This window comes from Myripristis murdjan, chromosome 14 (genome assembly GCF_902150065.1).
Source record: "Myripristis murdjan chromosome 14, fMyrMur1.1, whole genome shotgun sequence".
NCBI classification, from domain to species: domain Eukaryota; kingdom Metazoa; phylum Chordata; class Actinopteri; order Holocentriformes; family Holocentridae; genus Myripristis; species Myripristis murdjan.
Window position 1 is genome coordinate 23,313,502 of NC_043993.1, and position 12,940 is coordinate 23,326,441.

Below are 12,940 nucleotides of genomic sequence, written 5' to 3' on the forward strand. Positions count from 1 at the left end.
CAGAAAAGTAAACTTTATGGCACAACAGCTGTATTGGATTGTATTAGACTGTACAGGTATACTTAATAAAGAGGCCACTGAGTATATACTTTGTTTCATTAGTACTTCCCCATAATTTTGATTCATAAATATATTTTTATTATGTGATGTTATTATTATTATCATTATTATTATCATTATCATTTATTATTATTATTATTATTAGTAGTAGTAGTAGTAGTAGTAGTAGTAGTACTAGTGGTACTTTTTATTCTTTTTTTTTTTTTTTTTTTTTTTTTTACTATTAATTTTGTAACGTGTCCAAGTGGGATTGGTGTCTTTTCTTTAAAAAAAAAAAAAAAAACTTAATTTTAATTAACGTTATTATGTGTGTGTGTGTGTGTGTGTGTGTGTGTGTGTGTGTGTGTATATATATGTATATATATATGTATATGTATGTGTGTGTGTCATTGAACCAATTTAGGCCTCCTTTGTTTTGCCTTTTGTCTTAATAGTAACAATAGTAGAATTACAAACATTTGTACAGGAGGAACTGAGGGGGCATTCACAGATGGGCTGAGTGTGCAGAGGTTACATTTTCTGGCTGGTTGAGTCGGGTGATGACTGAAGAAGCTGTTGCAGCCCACCTCTGCACCCCAACTCCTCCCACTGATACACACACACACACACACACACACACACACACACACACACACATTTTTTTTCCAATTGGTCCATGGAATTGAACCAGTCTTTACTGTCACCCCCTCAATTTTACCTTGATTACTCTGTACATGAGCGCGGTGCTACTTCATCATCCTGGTCGCAGGGGGCTTGATGGTTAGAGGGAACTGGTTGTTAGAGAGAGATTGTCCGATGGTGGGAAGGTCACAGGTTTGATCCTCGTGTCAACAATTTTCCATCTCTGTCAAAGTGTACCTGAACAAACGCTGAAATCCTACCTGCTCCAACAAGGCAGAGGAAACAGGGGAGCAAGTGGAGTTTTTGGCTCAAAAAAAGAACAGTATTATTATATAAGTATTATTGTTATTATTATTATTATTATTAGTAGTAGTAGTAGTAGTAGTAGTAGTAGTAGTAGTAGTAGTAGTAGTAGTAGTAGTGTATAAAACAACAACAACAACAACAACAACAATAATAATAATAATAATAATAATAATAATAATACTGTTATGACATTCAATGAAAACATTTTAATTGCTGCACTGTTTTTATGATAGAGATGCTCCAAAATTAAACCAAGTGTTCTTTAACTGTTGCTATAAACTTCTGTTGTCCTGCCTCTGCTCTTTCTATTGAATATGTCAGTATGAAAAATTATTGCTGCTATTGTAACAAGGTGCTGCTGAGGCCTACATTTAAAGGATAAGCATCTGGAAATGAAACCGTGTACTGATATGATGTGGTGTGTTTTTGATGTGAGAACTTGAACATATACCACTTTGACTGCTAATTCTCCCGGTACAGCCCGGCAATTTTTCAGTGAATACCTGCAAATCATGCTTTTTTCTCTCTGAAGCCAGGCATCCAAAAGTCCAACAGCAATACCAAGGGTTAGCAAACACGAGGTATAACCTATTACTGACATTTGCTCACTAATAGGTAATTACATAGACTTGTTCTTTTTTTAATTTCCTTGCAGCAGTAACTCAGAAAAAGACAAGGTAAGAGGGTCTGATGATTTCTTTCTCTCCATCTCAACAAATGTATTTCCACTGTGTCAAATGCCACTGTGTGCAATAATACATGAATGAATTTATCTTCAAGTACTTAAATCTGTAGATATAAGGCGCTGCTGATATGAGACTATAAAATAAACAGGTAAATATTGTCCTTATTCATTCATGATAAATACCTTGTACTGTACACTACTGACTTGGGGCTGATAAGGCGTGACTTGGCCCACCGGGCGGTGTGAAGGAAAACAGGACTGCACTGCATTATCTGGACTTGGATCTGGGAGCTTTGTGGACAAACACTTTGCAGATCATACAATACTGTCTGATCTTATTTATACTTAAGAAGCATCAGTCAGTATTTAAGATGTGGATCCATTTCTGAGACATTTGCTGTCTTGATAGTATTTACTCCTCCATTATTTGGAAAATAAGAGTAATCTGCAGTAATGGAAACTTCAGAACTCAGTGATGAAAATGCAATAATCAGTGTTTATGCCTACAAATTGGAAGCCACATGGACAAGAAATGACCCTGTGTCTATTGAAAAAAAAACTCTCCTCTTTTGAGGAATTCTAATATACTGCACAATCTCTTCAGTGGCAGAAGCCAGGAGCATCAGATCGGTGCTTTTCCTGCCTTGGCATCTTCTCTGAACAGAGAGTCCCTGATAATTCATGATCTGTAATTAGACAAAGGAAAGAGTTCAGCAAAGCAACTCAGAGCACACGTCGTCAGGCTCAAGCACCTGACAGTGTTTGTAAATGACCTCAAAAGACAGTAAGTGGCGATGCGAGTGCCTGTACACAATTTCTTTTCTGTAGGTGCTAGAGAATAGGAGAGGATGCTCAGACTGTGTTGAGAGCTGCTTCAAACCAATTTCTGGGATATGCCCTTCTAAGAAAATTGTCATACATAATCTGAGTCTCTTTATCAAAATCCAAGAGACTGCTGCAAATGTGTTTCAGTAGGGACTGGGTATAAGACATAGCTCTTTTTAATGAAGTAGGATGAAAGCTAGAGGTGCACAGACTACTATTTTGTCATTACGTTTGCAATATGGGGCCATAGACAATTTCCCTGAGGAGAGCTGAACTTTTGTGTCTGGGAAAGAGACTTCCCTCTGACAGAAGCGCTGCACTGAATCTGATGGATGCAGCCAAACCACTGACGTAGCACAGAAATTCATTCAGTGTGTCGAGCTTTGCCTCCAAGAGTATAAATATATAGGGATATGTGTTGAGAAAAGGGGCTATTAAAAAGGTATTTTAAAGATATAAGGATATAATAAAGATATAATTTTCCTCAAGATAGCCATGAAAAGGATTCCATAATCAGAAGAGCACAGGAAAAAAAAAATCTGTAGGAAGTGACTCATCAGTTCTCTGGACCATGTCGACTCTTGTAGCCTCTAAACCTGCAGCACAGTCATTGTGTGACACATGAAAAGCATAGAAAAGAATTTATGTTTATTATTTTGCCTTCATCATAGCCCACTGAAATTACTATTTGGACTTCTCCTGGTTATGAGCATAGATCTTTAGTCCTGGGTGTCTAAGCATTTCTAAGCAAGCACGTATTGGGAGCCCGAAACAAATTCTGCCCCTTCTGTTTCCTCTTCACAACTCTTAGCTCTCTTACTTTGGCCTTGGTGTATCAAACTACAATGGCTTAGCCGGCAAAAACTTTGAGATAAGAGCATATGATAGCCATTCCCATGTAAATTTATGTCTCATAAGTTGCTGCAGCAATTTTTGATACCATTTGTTACACAGAGTTGGTGCAAAATATGACCATTTTGGCCACTGAATCAATAAAAATAGTCAAAAATGGCAAAATTCATGCTGTGATTTGGTATCAGAAACATTCAACATTGAGAGATTTCTGTAAGAATTGCATTTTGGTTTGCAAGCACTCTGTTCTGGAAATTGCTCAGAAACTCCCCTTTATTGACAATATACCTAGAAAACCAGACATCCTCTGAATGCTCTAGGCCTCTAGTTTGTAGCTGTAAAGTTTCATGAGGCTGTGATTATCCTAGAGGTCACGATGGGTCATTTTATACAGTGATGTCAAGATTCAAAAAATGGTCTCCATGGTCTACATGAATAAAATTGGGCTCACTGAATCCACAAGAGTCTCAGCTTTCCAGTCAAACCCAATTTATGCAACTCCAAGACTGTTCAGGCCCCAGTATGCAGAAATATACCATTTCAGAATAGGCAAAAATTACACTTTTGTACTGCACGTAAAAAGCTGCATGGTTTCTGTTCCAAACTGTATAGGATTGGCATGAGGTGGGCACATCTGCAAAGGGGAGGCCCATTCTGCCTTCATGAAATCAAGTCCAATCAAATAGTATGATCCGCTGTTACAGTGGTCTAATCATTCTTAAACACTTTTTTCTGAGAGTGTGTCCTGAGACTTAGGAATTCTGCAAAGATGAGACTAAACATATCGGAGAATGACGATGACAGGCTCGGTTGAAAATAACTCCTTCCCCTTTTCAAAGGAGCCTCCTTTCAAAGGTTCTAGGACCCTGTGATAATTTTTGAGGAAGAGGGACAAAAGCAAGAAACTCACTCTATTAACTTTTCACTTCTGGTTCAGGCAATGATCAAGGTCCTCAGTTCTGACTTGTAAAAATCTCACAGCGATTGTCTCCAAAAATAGTCCACTCACAGCCCATAGGAGCTGAGAGGCAGCAATCAAGCGCTGTAGTCCTCCAGCAATGAGAGGGACTTCTTCGAATGAAGATGACAACCTCTGTTCAAAGGCTTTTTTTTTATGTGCATTTCAGCTAATATAAAAATAACTCACAAAGTTAACAATATGTCTCCCTCCTCCAATGTTAACCACCTCTATTCAGCTCTGCTTTGCTCCAACATGGCCCCAGCTATAATGTGATATTGTAATGTTTGATGAACAGATTACTCAGCCATCAAATGATGTGCTTATTCCACATTTTTGTGAGCCGACTCTGTAGTGTCCTCACATCAATTGACATTTACCAATTTTACATCGTGCACCTTGAAATCTAAATTTAAACCTTTAAATGTATGGACGGTAAGTGTACTAGTGGTGCCTACAGGACTGAAATGTTCACAGCGCCCCTCTTTTCCACAAGCAGCCGAATGGTATAAAACTCTAGGTTGACAATGATACAGGCACCTCAACATATAAGCACAGACATTGAACTGCCAATGTTATAAGCACTAAATCAACAAATCCCAAATCTTGCCTGAGGGAAAAAAAAAAAAAAATCCTAAAGCTAAACTTGTAGGCTGTCATATTTTTAGCATATATGGTGATATGATGCAGCTTCTCAACTTAATATCAGCCAAACCATAATCCTTGTTCATACTAAATTTAAACTAAGATACTAAGTTGAGTATTTATGACAGATTTATACTGTATGAACTGATCATCAACACCTGATTCGGTCATTTTTCACAGCCCTTTTCAAATAATAGCAGGTAAACAGAGGTATTACTAAGAACATTAATGGAGATTCTGTTACATTTAAGTCTAACAGAGTCAGGGTTCTGGTGTTGTTCATGTTGGCTCACTGGAAAACTCTGCTACACTGAACCAGAGCAGAGCCTTAACTAATGTCATCCTCAAAACTCGTTGAATAAATTCATGACTCTCAAAAACACTTGGAAAATCTTAAACTTGAATCTTTCCAGCTCAATTTAGGGCTGAAAGTCAAATAACTAGACTGGTTATCAGGCTAAATTCAACAGATTTTTATAATTTTTATTTTGAAAAAGCCCCTGGACAGCCACACAGGTGTTTGCAGTTACGTCGGCTGGTCAGACCTCAGCTCAGGTAGATGGAGCTCTGCTTGGTCCAAGGTGATGTCAGCTGTGACCGAGCATCCAGTAACATAGACGGACACACACACACACACACACACACACACACATGCACACACAGTCCTGATAGAGCTTTAATCAGCCAACACCCATCTGGCTGCCTAAGAACATTACTATTGATTCAGAAAAGACATTAATACATACAGCTTGAAATCTGCGTATTTATACATGTGCTCAGCTGCTTGGCTAATAGTCCAGTAATTTTAGGCCAAAATTGGGGTCAACCTAGGACAAATTGCAAGAGAAGCAAACTCAACTGATTTTGTATCCTCAGTTTGTCCTGAGTGAGGGGAAAAAGTCCCAAGAAATCCTATTGGTGGAAAGTTTTGAAAATCACCTATTTATGACCACATATTACAAAAAAACACTGTTTTTAACACACAGGGGAAAGAGGTTCCAAATTTTACTTTCAGATATCACTATAAAAATTCACAAGTTGATTACACACACAAAGACAAGAAAAAAAGTCAATTACAAGTTCTTTGAATTATTCTGTTTACACATGCATATCACACATTATCTGATTTGATATGCGCTAATAAGGAATAAGGAATAAATGCCAGAAGAGACATTTAAACAGTGAATTAAAAGGTTACTGTATATATAGTAACCTTTTCATTCACTGTTTAAATATATCTGTTCTGGCATTTATTCCTTATATTCCAAACTGCCCATCTGGTTATTACCAGCTGACATGCAATGGCTGGACAAACTGCTCTCTAATGAAGAGGCTTGTCTGGCTTTTAATGGTTTGTTACCTCGAACTGATGGAGGGGTTTTCAGCTGACATGTGAAAAAGGCACAATGCAACACGTTGGTTGGACACTTCCCTTTCCCCTCTCACACCCCTCCTCCTCATTGTGCACTCATTAACAATTACACAATCAATCAGACCTCGAAGGCAACCCCACACATCTTTTAGGGTGAACATTTTTACACAGCATCCACATGCAATAGCCACACTGTTCTTTATTCAAACGTAACTAGGTCAAGGCTTCCTAATTATGTGAACTGAATCGGGAGGATGATCTCTTAAGAGAAACAACTGAGTTTCAAGATAAAGTTGAGGAGAGATTATCTCTTGGTCGTCATGGTCCATGAGAGGAAAAGAGGACATCACGGCACAAAACTGTTCAAATCTAAAAGAACATTTATTAACTGCTAACAAAAATACAAAGCCATTATCAGGATATCCATTCTTTAACATGGCAAGGCAGTTTTTAACAATCTAATCACGTTTTAATGACACCAGCAGAGGCATACAGCAAGTTACAATTCAGAGAAAAGTTTTGAAAAATTGAGCTATTCTGTGTGACATAAATTGATCACGGCGCATTCAAATACTGTTTGAATGATATAATTGGCACCGATTGTCTCTCCACAATGCTTACATCCTGCATTTGATCCAGTCACAAAAAGACGGGAAATACACAGAATCACTCCAAGGCCACACTGTCTGTTTCAGCACTGTGATAATTTTTTTTTCCCCTCAGAAATCAGCCTTTGAAATCTGCACGCCACAGTCCAGCAGCAGTCGTGGTGCTGCGTTTCAAACAAATACATGAAACAGTCCGCCTTGTGGGGCCCTATACATGGTTTGTGGTTGAAAAATATGGTGGACTGCTACTGCTGCACCTCTATGGCAACCACAGCTGGATCGCAGGCCTGCTGTTTTTGTTCTTTTTAGTCATTATTAATAACCTCTGACCAAACTGCTGCATATTGTTTGATAGGAGGTGGAATTAAGCTCTATGTGCTGGGTGGAGAGGAGGGTGGTGGTGGTGGGGGTTTGTACAGGAGGTGGGGGGAGGCATTTTGTGTGATATGGGCCATTGACTGCTTTTCCATAGCTCAGGAACAATAATGAGATTTTTTTCAGAATATTTGTGCCGCCTTTCAGCGCACTGATTGTGTTTATGAAATTGTGCATACATCTCTGCATGCTGAAGTGGGGGAGGGGTGGGGGTCGCGGTGTGGGGTGTGGGGGGCAGCTACTCTCAAAACATTTGTTAGCAAATTGTTTTCTCTGTCATTGTACAGAGATTGATAGAGTATGCATTGTAGAGACCAAAAAAAAAAAAATAAAACCAGAAAGGAAAGACATTCTTCTCTGACTCATGGTTGCCTACAGGTCTTCTCAACTGCAGGGAAAATTGTATGCATGTATACACACACACCCACACCAACACACACACACACACACACACACACACACACACACACACACACACACACACACACACACACACACACACACACACACATACCCCAACCAGGCTGGAGTCTTGCAACAGTTTGCACCCTCGCTTTATAGAAATCCTCTCAGATTTTATGAGCCACACTTAAAATGATTTCCTCTGCTTTTCATTGCATCGTTATATCGACTTCTTCATATTTTTTGTCAGCCTTTATAATAATAGCGATACTATGTACAGTAAACCCATTTTTTCAAGGATGCCAGAGAACTGCTTCACTCCACCCCTCTCTCTCTCTCTCTCTCTCTCTCTCTCTCTCTCTCTCCCTGCTGACTTGGGCCTCAGAGCTGCTGAAGAGGACTGAGTCAAGCTTAATCTTAGCGAGGGCCACTTTGAGAAATTAGAATCAATTTGAGGCCATTTGTATGTAAAATGACAATGCTGGAAGCCACTTCAGCACAAAGGGTGAACATTTGGTAGAAAAGCAAACAGTAAAGCACATAATGAACAATAAGAACATGGTGATAGGCCTCTGCACTCCACACAAGATAAGCAACACATATCACACTTAGTGCTCCTCCTTATGCAGCATCTTTGGCCGCTAAGCTTGAAACGGTTTGAAACAGCAGATTTTGCGGCAGAGTGGTCTCACTGTGTCTTTAGGTTCAATGTCAGAAAGGAGAGAAGAGACTTTTACTTTGGAGGGGCATCGACACCACGAGCTGAACACTTTGAGAATGATTTGCATGCTTGAAATGAAAAAGTAGTCTGTAATTCCAGTTTGAATACGTAAAAACATAATGCTTGTAACTAATGCTGATATTAGTCTGACTTATGGTTACATGTAATGAAGTCACCAAATTTAAGCTGCAGCTCTCTCCCTCCAAAATTTCTGCTCTCTGGTTTCATTTACTGGACAGCCTTTAGTCAGTCAACAGGTGCAACAGCAAAAATAAGTTTTTGCATTAAATTAAATATTGTTCCTCTGTAGCATTGTTCCTCAGCAGTGAGTACTTAGAGTTGTTTGCTGTGTTGCAAAGCCGTGCCAGAGACAGTCTGATAACAGAGGGAGACTCGAGATTGGGCCTCCATCTCTGAAACACCAGGCAGCAGGATCACAACCAACAAGATCACACTCCGATCGCTTGGGTACAAAGGGAAGAGAGAGCTGTATATACAGTATACATTTGATTTACACTTGATGCATACATTTGATTTTTGTATCGAATATTTTATCAATTCGGCAGATTGCCTGGGCTGCAGCATTGTTGTTGTTTTTGTTGTTGTTTTTGAGTTGTCGCCTGCAGCTTTTACAGTCTGTCGTCAACATCAAAGTTGCGTGATTATGCAAAATCTTAAAAGTGTGATTGAGGATCCACCATCTTTAACATTTCAGATTTTCCCTTTGTAAACTGATGGAGAGCCTCATTTCCTTCTATCATCTGTGTCTCTGTCCATACTCGACACCTCCAGGGAGGAAAATTAGCAGACTAATGTCACAGTGGCTGATTCAGAGCTTGAACTGGGGCTGATATTTTCAATCCAACCCAACTGTGGCTGAGAATTTTTTTTTTTTTAATCTAAAACCACCACCAGTCACAGCCTCAGTAAAACCTGACATTTATATTGTAGAAATGTATCTTTAACTTACTCTTAACTGCAGCCTGTATAGTGCCTTTCAAATTGACATGGATGGATAGTAAATCCAAATTTAACATCACACCATATCAGTCTCTTCAATTCCACTTAAACAAATTCTTTCATCAATCCACGTGTTAAGACAAGATATATCCAACATCCATTAAAGTTAAAGAGTATGACAAAACATAAAATATAAAATATAAAACCCAAGGCTAAAACTCCATCCTGACGTGTCTACCTGAAGCTTCTGTCCCGTCCAAACCCGACCCGACCTGATGGGAACAGCTGGGTGCCACCAGATTCGGGCAGCCATCTCCAGCTCGGAGCTCATTAGCTGTGTGCATTCGCTTCAAGCCTGCATATCTGTCTCTCATTATTGCTGGAATAATTACTTGTGGCTCTCAGATGGCTCGGGTTAAAGAGGAGACTGACCACTGGGATGTGTCGATGCCTGTTGATATGGGGGGCTGAGAGTGTCCTGAAATGCCGGTGGGCGGTGACTTGTTGTTCCAAGACAAAGCCTGGACCCCGGGAAAGTCAGCTTTCACATCCAGAAAGTGCAACACCCAGCAAGCCACAGTAGTCAAGGTATTGATCAATAACCCCATTAACCCAAATACATTTTTCTCTGTATTTACTTTGTATTTTTGTTCTGTCCTCCATTAATAATGATGCTCTTATGAGCTTCTATACTGTGTTGCTCGCTGGTTTGCTGTAAGGCAGCTATTGATTCAGGGGCATCAAATCTATGAAGACAATAATGATGAATAATGAACAAAGAGCTGCATCCATTGTGATGTGGACCAATACTGATGGCCTTTGTAAGTGTGTAATGCCTCATCTGGTGGATAATACAAGAGAAAAGAGATACACAATATCTGAATTTTCTGCGTCAGTTAGCCCATAGCCTGCGCCTGCTTTTCATTTTGTACTTAGCGACATAAAGCACACAGAGCTGTATCTTATTATTGAAGCTGTAATTACTTTGACTTTTAAAAAGACGACAAGTGGAGATGCCTGACTCACGTCTGCGCGCTCTTTCAACTGCGGGACATAAATGGTACATGAGAAAAAGATCTTACAGTGATCCTTTGCGTTTTTTTTTTTTTTTCTTTTTGCTGCCATCATAGACTAATTTGCTGTGATAACATATACAAGAGGAAAAAAAAAAACTGCCTGTGTGTGTGAGGTGTAGTTGAACCTGCCATGTAGAGGACTAACACACCTGTTGAACTTGACAGTGTTTAGACTTCATGGTAAATCATTTATGACTGAAACTAAACCACTAAAGTAATGCAGCGACAGTAATCAGATTACAACAATAGATTTAATCTGCAAAATGCAATCACATTACAGATCCTTTTTGAGAAAATAATTCAGAAATGTGTTTGATGAGACAACAGGCATTTTCTTCATTCGACTGGAGAGACGTTATGCCATTTCATGCAAATAAGCATCGACACTGATTATAGATTATCATAATAATTCTAATTACAGGCAGTTTTTCATATATTCGCTGTATTAATCCGCTTAATTTATTTTGTTAGTTGCTGTGTTTGATTTTTCTGAAGATATAATGTATAAGCTATAATGTGAAAGTACTCCTGTAACCTTGTTGACAACTATCCTATTATGTTTGCATTGGTAGAGACTTTGTGTACCATAATTGTTTTATATCTACTCATGAACACATTGCGTGAGAACAAGTGAGAAACAGTTGATGACATTCAGGATACTTAAAAAAACACATTCTTGAGCAAAATAAGCTAATTTCATAGTCCTATGTGAGCTCCTTATCTTCCCTCTCTGAAAAACAACCCCAAGCCCAGATTCCCAGATGAAGCAGTCAGCATTCTTGGCTGGAGGGAAGCAGACTATTTGCCATTCTCAGAAGGTCATTTGGTTAATGCACATTTTAGTTTTCATGGGCTCTTAACTAGTTTTTAATCAGCAATTATTAGTGAATTGGAAGGCTGTGCAGGCGCATCGCTCCCCGCCCGGCAGGAGAGTGCCCATCAATGTCACGTCAATTTCCATGCCAAGGGCTACATTAGAGGGCAGGAGAGTGTGTGTGTGTGTGTGTGTGTGTGTGGAGGGGTGTGTGTGTGGGGGGGGGCAGCCACCTGAGTGCCTCATCTCCCCATCCACAGCCGTCTCACAATCAACTACTGACTCTATTACACAGCTCTGTCAAAAAAATTTTCCGCTTAAAAAGAGGGGCAACCATTACATGGCTGTCCAGAGAGATAATTTAGTGGTGCACATAAAATTAAATGCACACCCAGTGAACATTACTCATTATTTCACTTCAATTCCTACAATGCCAGGCTTGTGTGAAGATCCTCAGCGCTTCTCAACCTTTCCGTCCCACCTCATTTTCAAGGCATAATCACAGCCTGCTTGTATATGTTGATGTTCCATATACATAGCTGTCATTTCCATCTATATCCAGCCTATCTATAATTGCCAATTAAAAATGCCAGCGTCTCATGCAGGCTCTTAATTACCGTTAATGATTGCTGAGGAGCCCCAAAGGTATGAGGCCTGTCCTTGTGGGCTGTGGACGGAAACTAAGCAGCAGTAGCAGGGGCTGCCGTGACACTCGTGTGCTGCCACATTGTACCATGAATATGCATGGCAGCCGGGGCATCGCGAGCGCTCCTCTGCCTTTCAGAGTGACACACACACACACACACAGAGGTGGCAGCAGATCGCCTCTTGAGCGACCACTTCTTCATTACTCCTCCATACCGGCCAAACTGTGAGATGCCTTGTTGTTGCCATTCTGCAGCAGCGCCGTGGCATTCCTGCAGACTCTCTATTGTTCTTTTTGCTGGGAGCTGTCACATCCAGCCTGTTAGCACCAGTCCAAGGGAACAACACACACACACACACACACACACACAGCCACTGGTATGAGGCGAGGCCATCAGAGGAGGTGGTGTCATGCGGCTCGGTGCAGACATGAGATTTTTATATATGTGTATGCATGTATAGACATCTCTAAGTATACATGTGCAGTGTGTGTCTGTCTACTTCCTGTGTCTCTATATTTGTGTCTTCATACTGTATGCATGTGTGCACATACCTCTCAGCTGGGCTCCACACAGCTCTGCCACAGGTTTCATCATCAATTCCCCAATTTCTTGCCTGGAATTTCAATGAATCAAGACAGGGGGCCCCAAACAATAAATGAATAAAATTAAAACAAACAAACAAACAAAAAAAAAAAACAAGCATCTTTGAAAAGTGAAAAATTTTAGACTCCTGAGGCGCAGGTTCACAATATTGACCACCTTGATGCAGTGATAAGGAAAGCAATAGTGGAAAGCTCCTAACAACAGACTTGGGATAGGTATTGATCTCAGGCAGTGTCATGGATGGATTTAACCTACCAGCTTGTCCAAATGAATGATGGAAGCTGCTGTTCTCACCTAACAAGAATCTACAGGTGACAGTCCAAAGAAATCTCGAGAGAAATCCTGATCCCTCATTATATTTCTTTATCTGGGCATCATACTGAGAATTAAAGTGCGTATTTTGAGTCTGA